General features: G+C 34.1%; 1 protein-coding gene and 1 long non-coding RNA gene across 6 annotated transcripts in view; one reads left to right on the forward strand and one right to left on the reverse strand.

Moving 5' to 3' along the window:
* Positions 1-16,594, forward strand: part of LOC122636745 (connectin-like) — a 222,322-nt gene that overhangs the window by 23,542 nt on the left and 182,186 nt on the right. The window lies entirely within an intron of this gene.
* The window catches only part of LOC122636750, a 219,447-nt gene that overhangs the window by 1,414 nt on the left and 201,439 nt on the right, over positions 1-16,594 (reverse strand). For all 4 annotated transcript variants that reach the window (XR_006329023.1, XR_006329021.1, XR_006329022.1 and 1 more), the window contains 2 exons: positions 449-596; positions 300-357 (listed from right to left, as the gene is read on the reverse strand). This is a non-coding gene — a long non-coding RNA (uncharacterized LOC122636750). The remainder of the gene's footprint in view (positions 1-299; positions 358-448; positions 597-16,594) is intronic.

Here is a 16,594-nt window from a genome sequence, read left to right on the forward strand (position 1 = left end):
TACGAGCTATTTTCTTTTTCGTTAAATTTTTTTTTATTTTTTTAAAGTTAGAAAAAAAATATGATGGAAATGAAATGAAATAATGTAAAGGAATAATGTAATTGAATGTTGTATGTAGTAATTACGTGATAAAATATTCAATTCTTTTTATTACTTTTTTTTCTACAAAAGAAAAAAGAAAGAAATAAAGGTGATTAAAAGAGAGAGAGAGAGAGAGAGAGAGAGAGAGAGAGAGAGAGAGAGAGAGAGAGAGAGAGAAAGAGAAAAGAAGTAGAAAAGCTTGGGGAAAAAATTCTTACCATCGTTGAAAGATCTACCCCATGAAATATCTGAACCCTTGTTATAAGCATTACTTCCCTATAAAATCAAAATAATAAAGATATGTATCTAATATGGTAATAGTTATTGGACTCACCCTGTATATAAGTGGTTCTTATGGTACATTTACCTTCTTCATTTCAATGATTATCCTTCATTTGATTTTCTCCAACGTGGTTCGCCGCACTTCTAGTGAGATTTTCCAGAGTTCCTTTCATGTTCCTTTCTCTTCCCGATTGTTCGAGACTGCAGAGTCTGAATTCTGCACATTCTCCACTCTTGACGATTTTGATGGTTCGAGGATTCGAGAATTGAAAATAGTAAAGATTATTATGATTTGAGTTATTTCGAACAGTGGGAAAGAGAGAGAGAGAGAGAGATGAAATAAATCTTTTTTCTAATTTTATTTTCCATGTGAATTTAGGTGTTTTTAATATAGTAAAAAAAGATTACGATTAATTGAAGTATTTGTTGTTCAGTTCGTTGGGATATTTGGATTGTATTTATGAGTTCAGTTTTTATTTTATTTTATTTTGGAGGATATTCAGTTCGTTGATTAGAATCGATCAGTTTAGTTTCGCTTGGATCTTTAGATTATTTTGACATACATTTATATTTTTTTTTGTCCATTATCCACGTTTAAAAATCTGATCTGCTCAAAAAAAAAAAAAAACAAGAAAAAATGGAATAACCAATTTTATATCTCAACATTTTATAATACCGAGAATTATTTTTTCGCATTTCTATTTCCCTCGTTTAAATTGCGAATCTAACGTTGGCTTCTTACGTTGTCCTCGTAAAGTTCGAGAGAAGATTCAGGTGGAAGCGTTAATCTACGATGGTATCCTCTAGGCCACGTTAGTATGCAAATTCTTGTTAAGCAGCTTCGGAAGAATTAGCTGAGAGGATAAGAGAGAAAGCACGCGGTTATGAGCAGATGAAGATAACAAAGCCTTTCCACGAGTACGGGTACCGTGACGCCATCATTGCTATTCTCCTCCTTCTTTTAAAACAGTGCCGGTGGATACATTTTCTTTCGTATCTCATAGTTTGATCTTGGAGAACGATCTAGAAAACAAGCTTTGCCTTTTAGATCGTTATTATTCTAATGGACCGTCGATCCTTTAATGTTTGTCAAACTTTTTTCTCTCTCTTTCTCTCTCTCTCCCTCTCTCTTCCATATTCACCTTTATTTCTTTTTTTTATCGTGTTTTAATTTTTTTTATTTAATCTTTGTTTCTTTTTTTTTTTTTTTTTTTTTTAAGAGTAAATTCGGTTGATTTGCGAAAACATAAAAGCGGCGTTACAAAAGGTTTATCGAAATAGAAGGTTATTTTTTTAACGAATAATTATTCCGGGTGAATCTCTTTGAATTTTTTTCACATATACACAAATATATATATATATATATATATATGGATATATGATGAATTATATTATTGATTTTATAATTAAATATAACGATAGAGAGGTAGAAATAAAATGGAAGAAGAAGAAAACGAAAGAATCTTGGTTGAACGAATGATTTATCGTTAGTAGGTTATATTAAGTTTCGTAGATTTTCGAAAATACGCGAGGAACTTACGAAATTAGTTTCAAAATGAGATACGTGAAGAGCCAGATGAAAATCTATATATGTATGTGTGTATGTACTTACATATGTACGTACGTATGCAGCTATGTATGTGTGTATATGTCTCTAGTACGTGCTACTGTGATTGTAGCGAGAATTAAGTAAGACCAACACGTTTTACCGTTCTCCACGTGTTCCCATCTAATTTCTAATACGATTAGTATCATTTTACTCGAGAAATGGTTTCAACGGTATCATTTTGTTTTTCGTCTACTACCTAATAGTTCATAGTAACAATCCAATCGTTTGCCAGACTTTTTATTTATTTATTTACTTGTTTATTTTATTTTATTTTATTTTATTTTATTTACAAACAAGTCGTATCATATTTACAAAAACAAATTTAATTAATTGCCTAAATTTTCTGCGGGAGAAGGGCTTGCGCGTACATACACAGATTTATGCGGATTAAATTGTAAAGAAGAAAAAAAAAATAAATAAATACATAAAAATCCGAAACAAAAAATAAATGAATGAATGAATGAATGAATAAAGAAGAATAAAAAAATTTGATCGCACTAAACGGATTAAATAGCTCGGATCAATTTTTTTCGCCCCCTTTTTTCTTTTTCAATCTACGCTATTATAACGTATTATAACGATCATCAATAACCCGGATAATCTCCATAAAGTATAATTGTATCGTAAGATTGACCGACGATCAAAAAGAAAACGAGAAAGAAAAAAGGAGAAAAAATAAGTCTCGGTTCGATCGATCGATCGATCGATCGATCAATTTACATATATATTACATACATACATATATATAGTAGTAGTATCTCTGCCATGCATGACTTTTTTAAGAGATAGGATTCAATGAAACGGAACTACGACGAGCATATGGCGGCGATGATGGAGAGGAGAAGAGCCAAGGGTTTATGGTCTCTTCGATAGAGGAACATCTGCGTGTTGACGCAACAATGGTTTTGTCCAGTGGATGTTCACGAGTATGCTCGCGGCTACTTGACTTTCTTAACACACTTACCTTAACCCTTACCCTCTCTCTTTTCTGTACCTTCTTTTCTCTTCGTATATATATATATCTATCCTTCTCTTTTTCACTCACCCTCTATCTCTCTATCTCTTCGTCTCTCTTTCTTTCTGTATGCTGTGTGTGTGTGTGTGTGTTCGTTCATTTATTCGTTCGTTCGTCTATCTTCCTCTCTCTCTCTCTCTCATTTTTAAGCTCAGACTGTTTACTTCCGGACAGTTCATTGAAGTTAAAAGATAACGTTTTACTCGCACATATGGGTCTCATTTCGGTCGAATGAATGTCCCATTTGGCGGGCATCATTGAGAAGGAAGAGTAGCAGCAGGAAGGAGGAAGAGGGGTAGGAAAAGGTATATTCGAGTTGGTTATATACGTACGTATTTATGTCTGTTGAGTCGAGTCTATGTATGTGTAATATGTGTAATATTCGTTGACCATGGCCGTGGCATTAATTCAATTTCGTGATAATTAAGGGGTGCTAGAGGCCTATCTATCCCCTACCGTCATCTAATGCTAAATTAGATTTGAATCGTATGCTCGGTTGCGTCATACGTGCTCTATCTTTCTTTTGAATTTTCCTTTTTTTTATGATATCTCTCTCTCTCTCTCTCTCTCTCTCTCTCTCCCTCTCGTTACATTTGAAATGGTTAGTCGAAATTTTTTATTTTTCTTATTGCTCCTTTTTTCCTTCTACTTTCTCTTTCTTTCTTTCTTCCTTTCTTTCTTTCTTTCTTTCTTTCTTACTCATTAAAGTTTTTATTATGTAATTGGGTATGATTTTTTTTTTTTTTTTAATTTCTTTTGATTTCCTTTCCCTTTTCTTCCTTCTGTTTGTCTCCTTTTGAGAATACTTTCCTATCAACTTTTATTCAGAGTTAATTAAAATTTTTTGAATTTCTCGTTTCTCTCGTTCTTTTTCTTATTTTTTGTTTTTTTGTTTTATCACGTCTTGGTTGATTCTTTTCTTATTTTTTGTCATCTCCTTTTCTCTCTCTTTTTCTTTTATTAACTTTTAGAATGATTAATTAAAACTTATTTTTCTTCTCTATCTTTCACTGTCTCCTTTTTTAAGATTTTTATTATGTAATTAAGCATGGCTTTTTCATTTTCCCCCCTTCTTTACTTTTGTTTCTTTTTTTTATAAGGCTTCTTTTTTATTAACTTTTTCCATAGTTAATTAAAATTTCTTATCTTTCTTTATATTCCACCTTTTTTTTTCTTTTCGTCCCCTCTCTCTCTCTCTTTCTCTTTCCTTTCTTTTCTTTCTTCTCTATTTTATCGTCTGTTGCATACAATAAATAAAAATAATCAAGAGAGGGAGAGAGAGAGAGAGAGAGAGAGAGAGAGAGAAATTTATGTTTAAAGTTTAAGCTAATTTTATTGAATAAATATCTGGTTAAAACTGCAAATAATTTATCAAAAAGAAAAATCAAAAATTTATATCTTTCTCTCGTACGTAGATACGCCACACATATATTGTACATTATACGTACATACGTATCGTATGTTTATTTATGGTCTCATAGAAATGACAATTTTTTTTTTTTAACTTCTCCAGCGGTTATTCGATTCTAACAATGTCGACGATCGATGCTCTTGCTACTTTCTAGTAATAGTAGTAGTAATAATATCACTAGCAGCAGTAGTAGTAGTAGTCGCAGAAAGTATGTACTCTCGACTCTCGGAAGTCGTTTTAGGGATTTTCAAGGGCTACGAAGAAGGAGGGAGCTTCTTGTGGAAGTGCCTAATGACATTAGCCTTGGTTCGTTATCGTTAAAACGTACATCGTTACATAACATGCCAGAGCTCTTTCTCTCTCTGTCCTTTCCTATCTATCTATTTATCCATCCGTGTCTAGATCTTTTCTTCTCTTTTTCTTTTCCCCTTTTCTCTCTCTTTTCTTTTTCGATTTTAATCCAGCAGAAAAAAATGAACGAAATAATAAAAAAAAAAAAATCGAATGAAAAACGTGTCGAGGAAAAATTGTTTTTTCTTCTTTCATTTATCTATTTTCTTATTTCATTCGACGTTCTCTATTTCGTTAGTTCGACCAGTAGAAGAAGGTAAAAAAAGAATAAGAAAAATGGAGATCATTAGAATAAAGTATCCGTTGAAAAAAGAAATGCTTCTTCGATTAGTGTGAGATATTTCAAGCATACATACATGCATACATACATACGTTTCTACGAACATATAATAGAGTAGCGTGGATAGTAAAGTATACCTTTTATGCTCGAATATGTGTGTGTGTGTGTGGTTATCTGTGTATACTGTCGTCGTCTCATTGAGAATCATCCCATTGAAATCTCCATATTCAAATGGAGCCGCCGATATATATCTGATCGACGTTATTGCACGTAAATGTTATCGATTTATCGAAGCGAATATTTGTGTGCGCGCGTGCATGTGTGTTAGTGACAATTGCAACGAAAAATGCCTTCGAAAATAGTAGCGATAATTCGTTCCTTTAAATCGGATAAATATTCGTCTGAAGATTGTTAAAAAAGAAAAAAAAAAGAAGTCGCTAGGTAAAGAAATGTTTTCCATTGAAAATCACATGGAATTAATTAAAAACGTTAAATCCGTTGGCACAAAGATTAAAGTGAGTTCGAAATCAAATCTTGGGCGTTTTCTTTTCTTTTTTTCCTTTTTCGAACATCTCGGTTCGTAATTCTGTTTGTTATCATTTTTATATTTTTCTTCTCTCTCTTTCTCGATGTCTTTGAATGAGAAGAAAGGATAAGAAGTAGCAGCAGAGCTAGCTACTTGAGCCTCTTCGAGTATATATTCCTTGAATTTCCAATTCCATCTCGTGTTTCTCTTTCGACTCGTTCTATGGTATCCCCTTATATACTTTTTCCACGTCTCGTTTCTTCTGTTCGGTCCTGTTCTCTTCTTTCCTTTCTTCTCTGCTTTTCGAAATCAAGGAATCTTGCCAATCCTTGATTTTTCATTCGAAACGTGTCGCGGATAAAACAATACGGTGCCGCAGGATTAAAATTAATTTTCTTTATCGATTCGAGATCCCGTTTATTTCGTTCCTTTTTTATACGTATACCTTTGAAACACTTTTTCAAAATACTTTTTTTTTTTTGTTTCTTCTCTATCGTATAGTTTTATACGATTAAATAACGATTAATTAAAATCGTTACTATCGTCGTTCTATCTTTTATCTATATTTATCCATTTTCCTTTCCATTTATAATTTCGCGTTTTCCTTCTGATCGTTGTGTAGAACCGTATAAAATTAATAAAGATGCGAAATAAATATACGTATTCGTATATACGTGATAGAGGTAATGGCAGTTGTTTGACAGAGCTTTTCTCTCTGTATCGAAAGGTATATACTATGGGCCGGTGTCTCTCTGGTTAAAATCAGTTTCGGTAACGCCTGCACTGCGAGACACTCGAACGAATTCGATACAGGATTGACTTCCGCAGTGCGGTCAATACTCGATTGAATAAAGCTTGGTAAAATACATGAAAAGGGAGAGAGAAAGAGAGACGAGGAGAGAGGAGAGGAGAGGAGGAAGCTTTCTATTTGTTAGTCGAAACGAATAACAGGAGACCGATGTCGATTCCGAACAACCGTGATTTATGCGCGTATGTCCCCTTTGAAGAAGAAAACCAGACGTGACATATATGCTCGATCGGTTCAATCATAGTTTACAATAATATCTTCGTTTCTTTGTATCACGATCCTTTTATCTTATCTCGACGTTGATCTATCTTTCGGTAACGCGTATTCTATTATTTCTCTTTTCTTTCATTCTTCTTGATTTTTTTCTTTTCTTTCCTTTTGAACATCTTTCATCGAGAAGTAAAATATAATAGTGTCTTCTCTTTAACATTGACGCGACAAGTAATTCTTGTACGTTACGTAACTTGTTAAAAAAGGAAAAGAAAGGAAGAAAAGCGAATTATGATTATTATTAAAATATAAAACTATTATTACGTAACGAGATGCGAGTTTTAATTTTCTAAATTACTTCGATGTCTTAATTCGATTAATTTTTCAATTAGTACCGAACAACTTTGGTCAATTTTTCGTTTGATGGTACTGCTGGAACGTTGAATTCGTCCTCGAAGTTATTGTACTTGTTCTCAAGAGTACTCGTTCCTCTTCTATTTCACTCTTATCTTAAAAAGATATATAAGGAAAGAAAGTGAGAGAGAGAGAGAGAGAGAGAGAGAGAGAGAGAGAGAGAGAGAGAGAGAGAGAGAGAGAGAGAAGATTGGTTGTTCGACGAAGAATATAATGATACGCGAGTAAGGAATAAAAAAAAATTTGTCCATTATTTTTATCGGATCGATATCTTACGAAAAAAAAAAAAAGAAAATCTTTTCAGATCGTTATTATAAATATTAATATTTATAACGATTAATAATTCTTAAGCAAATTGATTTATATATTTTATGTATATATATGTATATCAAAGGAAATTCTCTTCGGCGATGCATCCGGTACTTACATCTTCAAACGCTCATACATATGTATGTTCGTATATATATATAAGTGTCGGAGCAAGCATCCAAAGTTGAGAAATTATGCAGTCTTACGTATCCGATTTTGCTGCTCTAAGTTCCGGTATTCTATGTATACTATCTATAATCTGAAGTTAAGGTAATATAGAACATGGTATTCCTGTAAAATGTGGGCGAGTGTGCGCGCGTATACAGGGTGTTTCATCTAATCGAAACGTTTCAATTTATTTTCCAAATTATTCTTTATTACATTGCTATAAAATACTAGGAAAATGTTAAAGAAACTGTACGACTTAATTACGATAATATTTTGATCGATGAGATATATCGTTTCTCATCGACATTTCCACAAAGTCGATGGTGTTTTCTCTTATTTTCTTTTTTTCTAAATATAGATGACTATATTTTTGTTAGTATAGAATTGGTTAATCGTAAAAAAGATTTCACAAAAAAAAAGAAGAAAGAAAGAAAGGACGAAGGAAAGATTTAACGATTTGTATCTTTCATGTTATTTCGTCTCGAATCGGTATCAACGTAAATGTTATTTCAATCGTTAGAACGAAGTGAAACACCCTGTAAGTAAACTAGATTCATTGGTCGATAGGAGAACGAAACTATTGAAATTTCCTAAGAGCGAAAGAGAGAGAGAGAGGCCTAGAGATTCTCGACGTTAAACTGGAATAAGTCGTGAGAAGCTTCCAATGGAATTTCGAGTTCATCGATATATCGCTTAACAGTTTGAAATACTAAAACTTTGAGAGAGAGATGTGTGTGTGTATGTGTGTATATATATATATATATATATATATATATATATATATGTGCATTACAGGTATTTGTATCTACACAACGATCTCCTCGAACATTTCCCAAAAAGAAAATAGAGATGTTATAAAAAGAATATAGAGATGGGATAAGAAGTAGTGAATAAAAGATGGAATAACAGATACAGTAAATGTAAGGGAGAGAAAGAGAAAGGGAGATAAGAGAGGAAGAATAGCGAGACAGAACGAGAGAGAAAAGAGAAGAAGAGAAAGGATAGAAAAGAACAAATAAGAAACGGAGGTTAGGCGAAGAGACAAAGATAGAGATACGATAAAAAGGTAAGAGAAAGAAAGTACAGGTAAAAATAGAGATAGAATAGAAGATCTTGATAAAATAAGAGAGAAAGAATTAGAGCAAAGGGTAAAATAAAGGAGGAAAGAGAGGACGAGTAAACAATAGAGATATTGTTGTCGTCGAATATAGTTAAAGAGAAAGAGTAAAAATAATAGACAAAGAAAGAAAGAAAGAAAGAAAGAAAAAAAGAAAGAGAGAGAGAGAGAGAAGAAACAATTTTTTATTTTTACGTATGTAAAAGACAGGATAGGAAAAAGAAGGGTTACTTTTAGAAGGAACTCCATTCTTTTAAGAAATTTTTCATGGAAGGAGGAGAAGGAGGAGAAGGAGAAAGAGGAAGTGTCTGAAGTTTCGTCCGAAAAGAGAATAAACTTTTGGAGTTTTGCTTGACCGTCGAGTTTTCAGTTTTGCATGCGACTCGTAACGCGCACACCGGCTGTTGGAAGATCGATTTTCTTTCTCTCTCTTATTCTCGATCTTTTATCCTCTTTCTTCTCCTCTTTCTCCTTTTTCTCCCTTTTCTCCTACTTTTACTCCTTCTCCTTCTCCTCCTCCTCCTCCTCCTCTTCCTCCTCCTTTTTATTCTTCAGGCATTTGTTTCGTACTCGCAAGGAATACGTGAACGTCCAACGAGGAATAGTCGACACTAGGCTTCTCTCTCTCTCTCTTTCTCTCTTTTTTTTTTCTCTCCCCCCATTTTTTTTCTTCTCTTCTCTTCTCTTCTTTTTTTTCTTCTCGTTTCTTTTTGTTTATTTCTTTTCTCGACCATCTTCTTCTCGTAGTTCTTCGAATAGAGGAAAGCTTTTACTTTATCCGCGAGAATATTAACTTCGTTTATCGCTTTGAATGTCTCTCTGATCGTTCTCGGTTAAATACGTTCGTATATACGTATATACTTTTATACGTATATGCGTTTATATGTTGAAAATTGTATAATTAAAAATGTAACAATGATAAGTAATAATAATAATAATAATAATAATAATAAGAAGAAGAAGAAGAAGAAGTAGAAGAATAGAAACGATTTAATCGAATGCAAAATAATTCCGATCAAACTCGGTAGATTTTTAATTCATAAGTCGAATTTTTATCTTACCGAAGTTCTCACGCTCCTCGCATGACATCTTAATATGGCATCAACGGGTTCGTGAGTACGTTTAACGTACGGATCGGTGCATTAGGAACACCAGAGAAAGAGAAAGAGAGAGAGAGAGAGAGAAAGAGAGAGAGAGAGAGAGAGAGAGGAAGAGAGAGCGGAATAAATCGTCGTAAAGCGTGGCAAATCAATTCTCTCGGTTATGTGCTGTGTTGTTACGCCTGTCAGAAGTACGAACTGCCAGGGTATTTAAACTCGTTCGTTTCTCTACCGGCATAGAACAGCAGCCTGTCCGATGCAGATTGCATTATTCAAAACTATATGAGAGTTATGGTAGTATGTTTAACGTGAAAATTATGCATTTATTTACGTAATTATCTTTGATTCAATAAGAACAAGAATATACGAATTACGTTCGATAATTTTCTTTATTATTTTATAAGTTCTTCTTTCTTATTTTGTATCGAATTTTTCTGCATGCTCGCGCGCGTCTTAAATTTATAATAACTTGCTTTTATTAATTTCGATTATTATAATTTCATGTGTTATTTATATTGTTATTTATTATTTATATATTTATTTTATTGATATATAATATATATATATATTTATTTAATTATTAATTAAATTCTTGATTATTAATCTAAACTTAGATGTCAGCGAGACGGTCGACATTACTTACTTGGATTTTTTGCTTTTCCTTTATAAATTTTAATCACGATAAGCTTCTTACGATGTTCGCGAAACTATCCACCATAAAACTTATACCGCATCTCTAGGTTACTTTTTTCATCTCTCTTTTTTTTTTTCTATCTTGGTCTTCTTTGCTGTACAATAATTTTCTTTACACCTTTGCGCATTCATTTTACGCCATCGCTCTTTTTTATTCGACGCATAAAAAAATTATTTTTTAAAATAATTTACGCTTTTTCGTTACTTTTTTAGATCAATTCTTTCTTTTTTCTTCTTTTCTTTTTTTCACAAAAATTATTATCGATATGTTATTCGAGAAAGAATGATAAATTTTTATAATCGTGTCAGAACTTTCGGTTCCCGTTCTATTTAGTACAACTTCTAATTTTCTATTCGTCCGTCCTAGAGCTCTGATTTAAAAATCTAACACCCTCGCGCACAAAACTTTTTGATCTAATAAACACGAATGCGAACGTATTAATTGGCATTAAAAAAACAAATCGAAATTTATCCCTTTGGGACGAAAATTGCTTGATTGGAAAAAGAGAAGGAGCAGAACAAAGAGAAATAAATAAATAAATAAATAAATAAATAAATAAATAAGGAAAGAAAGAAAGGAAGCAAAATAGATGACGACGAGAAGGAAGAGGAGGGGAAGAGGGTAAGGGAGGGCTTGAAAATCAGACCGGATACGATCCCGAGTTGGCCAGAATCCTCGTGGTGTAGTATTGTCCAAAAGCAAGTCACACGTCGGTGCTCGTCTAACGCGACTATACTTCATAGTCTCGCGTCGCATGCAAGTTTAATCTTCTGGAAGTAACGCAAATGCGCTAGTAGCCACTGCTTGCCCTCCTTGAATAATACATTTATGTACGTGTCCACGGATACGAGAGAGCAGAACGATTCTCTCCCTCTCTCTCTCTCTCTCTCTCTCTCGTTCGTACTGGTGCTCGTTCACTCTCCATCTCTATCCCACTCGTTTCGCTCTCGCTCGTTCTCTATCTCTATCTCTATCTCTATCTCATTCACTCCCTCGTACTCTGTCTCTATATCTGTCTTACTCATTCTCGCGGTCACTCTCTCTCTCTCTCTCTCTCTAGTTCGCTCTCCAACTCTTTCGCTTTCTATCTATCTACCTATCTCTATCTCGCTCGTTCATTCATTCTCTTGCTCTCTCTCTCTCTCTCTCTCTCTCTCTCTCTCTCTCGTTCTCGCTTACTCGCACGCATTCTATATCTGTCTCATTCTCGTTCATTCATTCAATCGTTCTTGCTCATTCTCTATTCGAGCGTATTAGAGTAGTAGCCACGTGGTCAACGTTTCCTCTTTGCTTTCTGATCTCGTTGAAATTTCGAGTGTTACGGAGCATACGCGTGGCACACGCGACGTAGAAACGGGACATCCGTGAATACAACGAAAAGAAATACATAAATACATACATAAAATATATACATATATTGTCCGACTCGTTACATTCGAAATATATGATATCTTGACGGGAACTACTTTTTCAAAAGGTTCGATGTCATTCATCGCGTTAAAAGAAAAAGAGATAAAGAGAAAATTTCTCTAAATTTACAACATCATTCTTTACTTTACTATTTTCGTATTAGTTTCTTTTTCTGTTCTTCTTTTTTTTTTTTTTTAATGCATCCAATTTTTATATTTATATAATAATAATAAATGAAATAATATTAATTTATTGCACATATACGTAGTGCTAATATTAACGTATATTACACATTAGTACCATAATTAATTTAATATCGCTATGCTATATATGTAATATACCCTAATATATTAATTAATAAAAACTTAATAAATTTATTTAATATACATTTATTACTCGTTATTAATGATCATTAAATATAATATTAACTTATCGGTTCGTACGAACGGTAAGTTCTACAAATTTAGAGGACAGAAATTTTATTTCGTATTATATAAATATAGGATGAAAAAGAATTTTTAAAATAAAATTGAAGTTTAATAAAATCTAATATTAAATGCTCGGTCATTCTAGCGAACGTTTGAAATAGCACTTTTTCCTTTTCATTCTTTTTTTAAAATTTCCTCTTTGGGATCGAGATTTCATTAAATCCATTCTTAAAAGGTCAAAATTCCATAAAATTCACCAATTCACAAATTCTCTCAGTTCGATAACTCGATAACTAAAGATCGGTTTGCATTGTTAGCAAACTCTGGGCTAACTTTTAACGTCGATTGTCACGTCGTAAACGTAAAACCATTCGGTGAAACTTGCTTAATTAACTTGGTTGATCAGACTTTAATGTGGCTTTTCTCTCTCTCTCTCTCTTTCCCTCTCTCGTGTTCTCTTTGCTAACTATATTGGTGTAGTAACAGGCATACGTCCTTTGTTTAAAAGTATGTTTTAACTAAATTGTTGGACGCGTATAGCATATTATATTAATTAACACGAACGCACGTACATAGAGTATTGATAAATATATAATATGTATATATATATATATACTATATTTTGTATTAGATAATACAATATATTATATTTTAATAATTATTTGTTTGAAACAAACAAACAAACAAACAAACAACAAACGGACAGACACAACACAAATATCAAGTTGTATCTGAATTCATGAGAAAGCTTTATAAGAGGAACATAAAACGTGATTGCGAAATCGATATTATTCCACAGGGGTTTGCTTTCACGTAACACGTGAGTAGGTGAGTTAGTGGGTGAGTGGGTGGATACGACCTTAGGAGGGGAAAGGAATGGATTTACAGGTGCAACATCAGCATCAGCAACACTAACAACAGAAAAATAGCAACGACACGACGGTAGAAGCCGTTGACACATTACGGTACGACGACGACCTGTAGAGTATTATGAAAAGGGAACCTCGTCGATTAACGTTCAGAGAGACTCGATTGACGTACCCGACAAGGGACGAGGGACGACGACGAATCCCGACGACCTCGAGGGATGATTTATCGCTTCCGAGAGCGAATCGAGTTTCTCTTTGCCCTCTCTCCCTCTCCCACAACCCCACAACCCCACAATCCTTCGATCCTTCAACCCCGTTACCCCTCAGCCTCTCAGTCGTTCACTTCCTTCTCCTCCTCCCTCTTCTCCCCCTTCTCCCTTTCTCCCCCTTCTCCCACCACCTCCTTCACCTGTTCTCCCTCCATTTTCATCACTTCTCCTCGTTTCTCCTCGCTTCTTTTCCCTCTTCTCCTCCCGCTCAACCAACAGCTGTACGATTCTTCTTTATCCTCTTCGCGTTAGCTCAACTACGTTGGTTAAGTAACCGATGCTTTTTTCCTGAGACGTTGCTCGCATTAAAGCGTTACTCGGGCATTATTACCGCTTGAAAACTCGAACGAGCGATATCTCGCTCAACGAATAGATATTTATTCGTCGCTAAATCGAAAATGATTTCTATTTGGCACGTGTCGTCTTTGATTTTTTTTTTTTTTTTTTTGAGCATTGTATTATGTCGCGTTTTTCTTTCTTTGCCATTTTTGTTAGAGGAATGTTTGAATCGTGGTAATTATATTTATTGATATATTTTTCATACGTTCTCGTAAACTCAATTATTTTTTTTTTTTTGCCATTTAGAAGCGATCGAACGCGTAATGGAAATAATTTGTTGATCTACGCCTCGTTTCTATGGTAATTTCTATAGCTATACCGATACATAAAACAAAAGATAAAAAAAGAAGCAATCTGGATAATCTAGAAATCCGGAGAATTACAAAACGGAGCCGAAAAAAAATTCGTTTTTATAAAAAATTATGATACATTTCTATCGAGCAATTTTGTCCTTTAAAAATTTTTTCGTATCCTACGAAATAGCAAAAGATAATTTGGCTACATATGCTACGTGACTTATCTCGTATACGAATGAGATCTATAATATCTATTTATCTATCATCTGTCTCTCTCTCTCTCTATATATATATATATGTATATATATATATATTTGAATACATATGTATGTATATATGTATATTTGTACGTATATGTATATATTTATAGTTTTGCGCGTAGAGAAGATCACGTCAAATTATAGAAGATGGATATGTTCGAGTCGATGGAAAGGCGAGATTCACTCGGGAGTGATAATATTTCTTGGTTGGTGACGTTTTATTGATTCTATAGTCTCTCTCTTTCTCTTTCTCTCTGTCTCTCATTCTCTGTGTAAATCGTATTGGATATATGTAAATATGGTCGGACGATTAACGAGGGATAATCTTCGTAGAATGGTAATTAATAAATTCTGATAACAACGCGTCGTTATAGGAATTATAGAGAAACGTCGTAGATTATACGTACGAGTTTAAATTGATTAAATTCTCGAGCAGTTAAAGTGAAATCAATTTCATGAATTTGCAAATCTTGTTTATCTGTTCCTTTTCTCTCTCTTTCTCTCCCTCTTTCTTTCGCACTATTAGATCTATCTCTCTCTTACGTTTAGTTTACTCGCCACTTTTCTCTTTCTCTTTCTTTCTTATTATATCATTTATCTTTATTTTTCCTTTCTCTCTTTCTCTCTCTCTCTCTCTCTCTCTCTCTCTCTCTCTCTCTCTGTCTCTCTCTTTCTCTTTCTCTTTCTCTTTGTCTTTCTGTCTTTATTTCCGTCTACTCGCATAAGTAAATATAGTTCAACTCTCTTTACTCCCGGAAAAATTTACTCGTTGCTACTCTTCGTTCTCTCTCTTTCTGTCTCTTTCTTTCTTGCTATTTCATAGTGCCGTAAAAACAGAGTCGACGTAACTCGATAACTCGATAACTCGCTTTTATGTCGAAAAAGAAAAAAAAGAAAAGAAAGAAAGAAAGTAAGAAAAAAGTGACGGGTGCATTTAAGAAGCCGCTTAAAATTCCGCGCGTCCCTAACGCTCTAAGAGCGTTAGACCTTGAAAGAAATTCTCATTTTACTCGTTTCTCTTTCGACGTTTTCTACTTCCCTTTATTATCCTCTTATATTGTTTATTTGCAAAAATTATTGTTATTTACTTACTGTAATATTTCAACGAGATATTTCAATAGTTCCCAATGTTCTTACGATCGATTCGATTCGATTCGATTCGATCTTCTCCGTTCGATATTTTATCACACGTTTTCTTAATACATTCTTGAATGAAAAAAGAAAAAAAAAAATAGAAAGGACAAGAAAAGAAAACGGAAGAAAAGAAAACGGAGAAAAGAGAAATAAACGAACAAACAAAACCATTATAATAAAAATCTAAAAACAACACTTAGCCAAGAAAGTACTTAAAACAGAATGTTAGACGAGGAGGGTGAGAAGGTAGATGGCGGTAGTGTTGGTGGTGGTGATGGTGGCGATGGTGGCGATGGTGGTGGTAGGTCTCGTTTTAATTAAAGCCACCACGAGGAGCACGAAGGAACCACTCGCATTGTTCCTTTATTACTGGTGTTTCGGAACATCCAAAACCTACCTACTCACCCACCCACCCACACACACACACACACACACACTCTCTCTCTCTCTCTCTCTTTCTCCAATAGAAAGATAGTGCCAAAGCTCGGAGCCCTTAAAGCCTTAATTGCAACACGATTTCGCAAACTCCTGAGCAGACTAGGCTCTCTCTCTCTTCTATGCAGCACGTGCCAAAAATCTTTCAAAAGTGAATAGAACACATTCAAAACCTTCTCTCTCGCTCTCTTACTCTCTTTCTCTCTTTCTCTCATATGAATCGGCCTTTCGTTATTGATTCTGGCACTTAGGAACACGTACTCACATGCATTACGATGGCGGGGGGAGGGTATAGGAGGTGGGAGGGAACGTGCACGCGACGAAATAATAAACCTTTTCTTTTCTTTTCTTTTCTTTTCTTTTCTTTTCTTTTTCTTTTGTTCTTTTGCCGACATATATATTTTCTCTCTCTCTCTCTCTCTCTCTTTCTTTCTTTCTTACTCTTACTTTCACGCATACATACGCATAGCATATAACGTACACGTTACCTTCATCGACTTCTCACTTCAACTTCTAATCGAGATGCAATTATACGTTCAAAACCACGAGACGCGTTCGAGAACCTGCTACGTACTCTTCTCTTCTCCACTCTCCTCTTTTCATCCCTCCTCTTTGAATTTATATGAAAGTTTAAAGTACACCCGTATATATGTGTGTGTGTGTGTGTGTATTTTCATCGAACTCGTATGTGAACTTTCTTCCTCTCTCGTCTACGTAATTATTCATCGAGGCGTAAGATCGGCTTCGGGTATACTCGAAGGAAAAGGGGCAGAAGTAAG

This window comes from Vespula pensylvanica, chromosome 23, assembly GCF_014466175.1.
Source record: "Vespula pensylvanica isolate Volc-1 chromosome 23, ASM1446617v1, whole genome shotgun sequence".
Lineage (NCBI taxonomy): Eukaryota > Metazoa > Arthropoda > Insecta > Hymenoptera > Vespidae > Vespula > Vespula pensylvanica.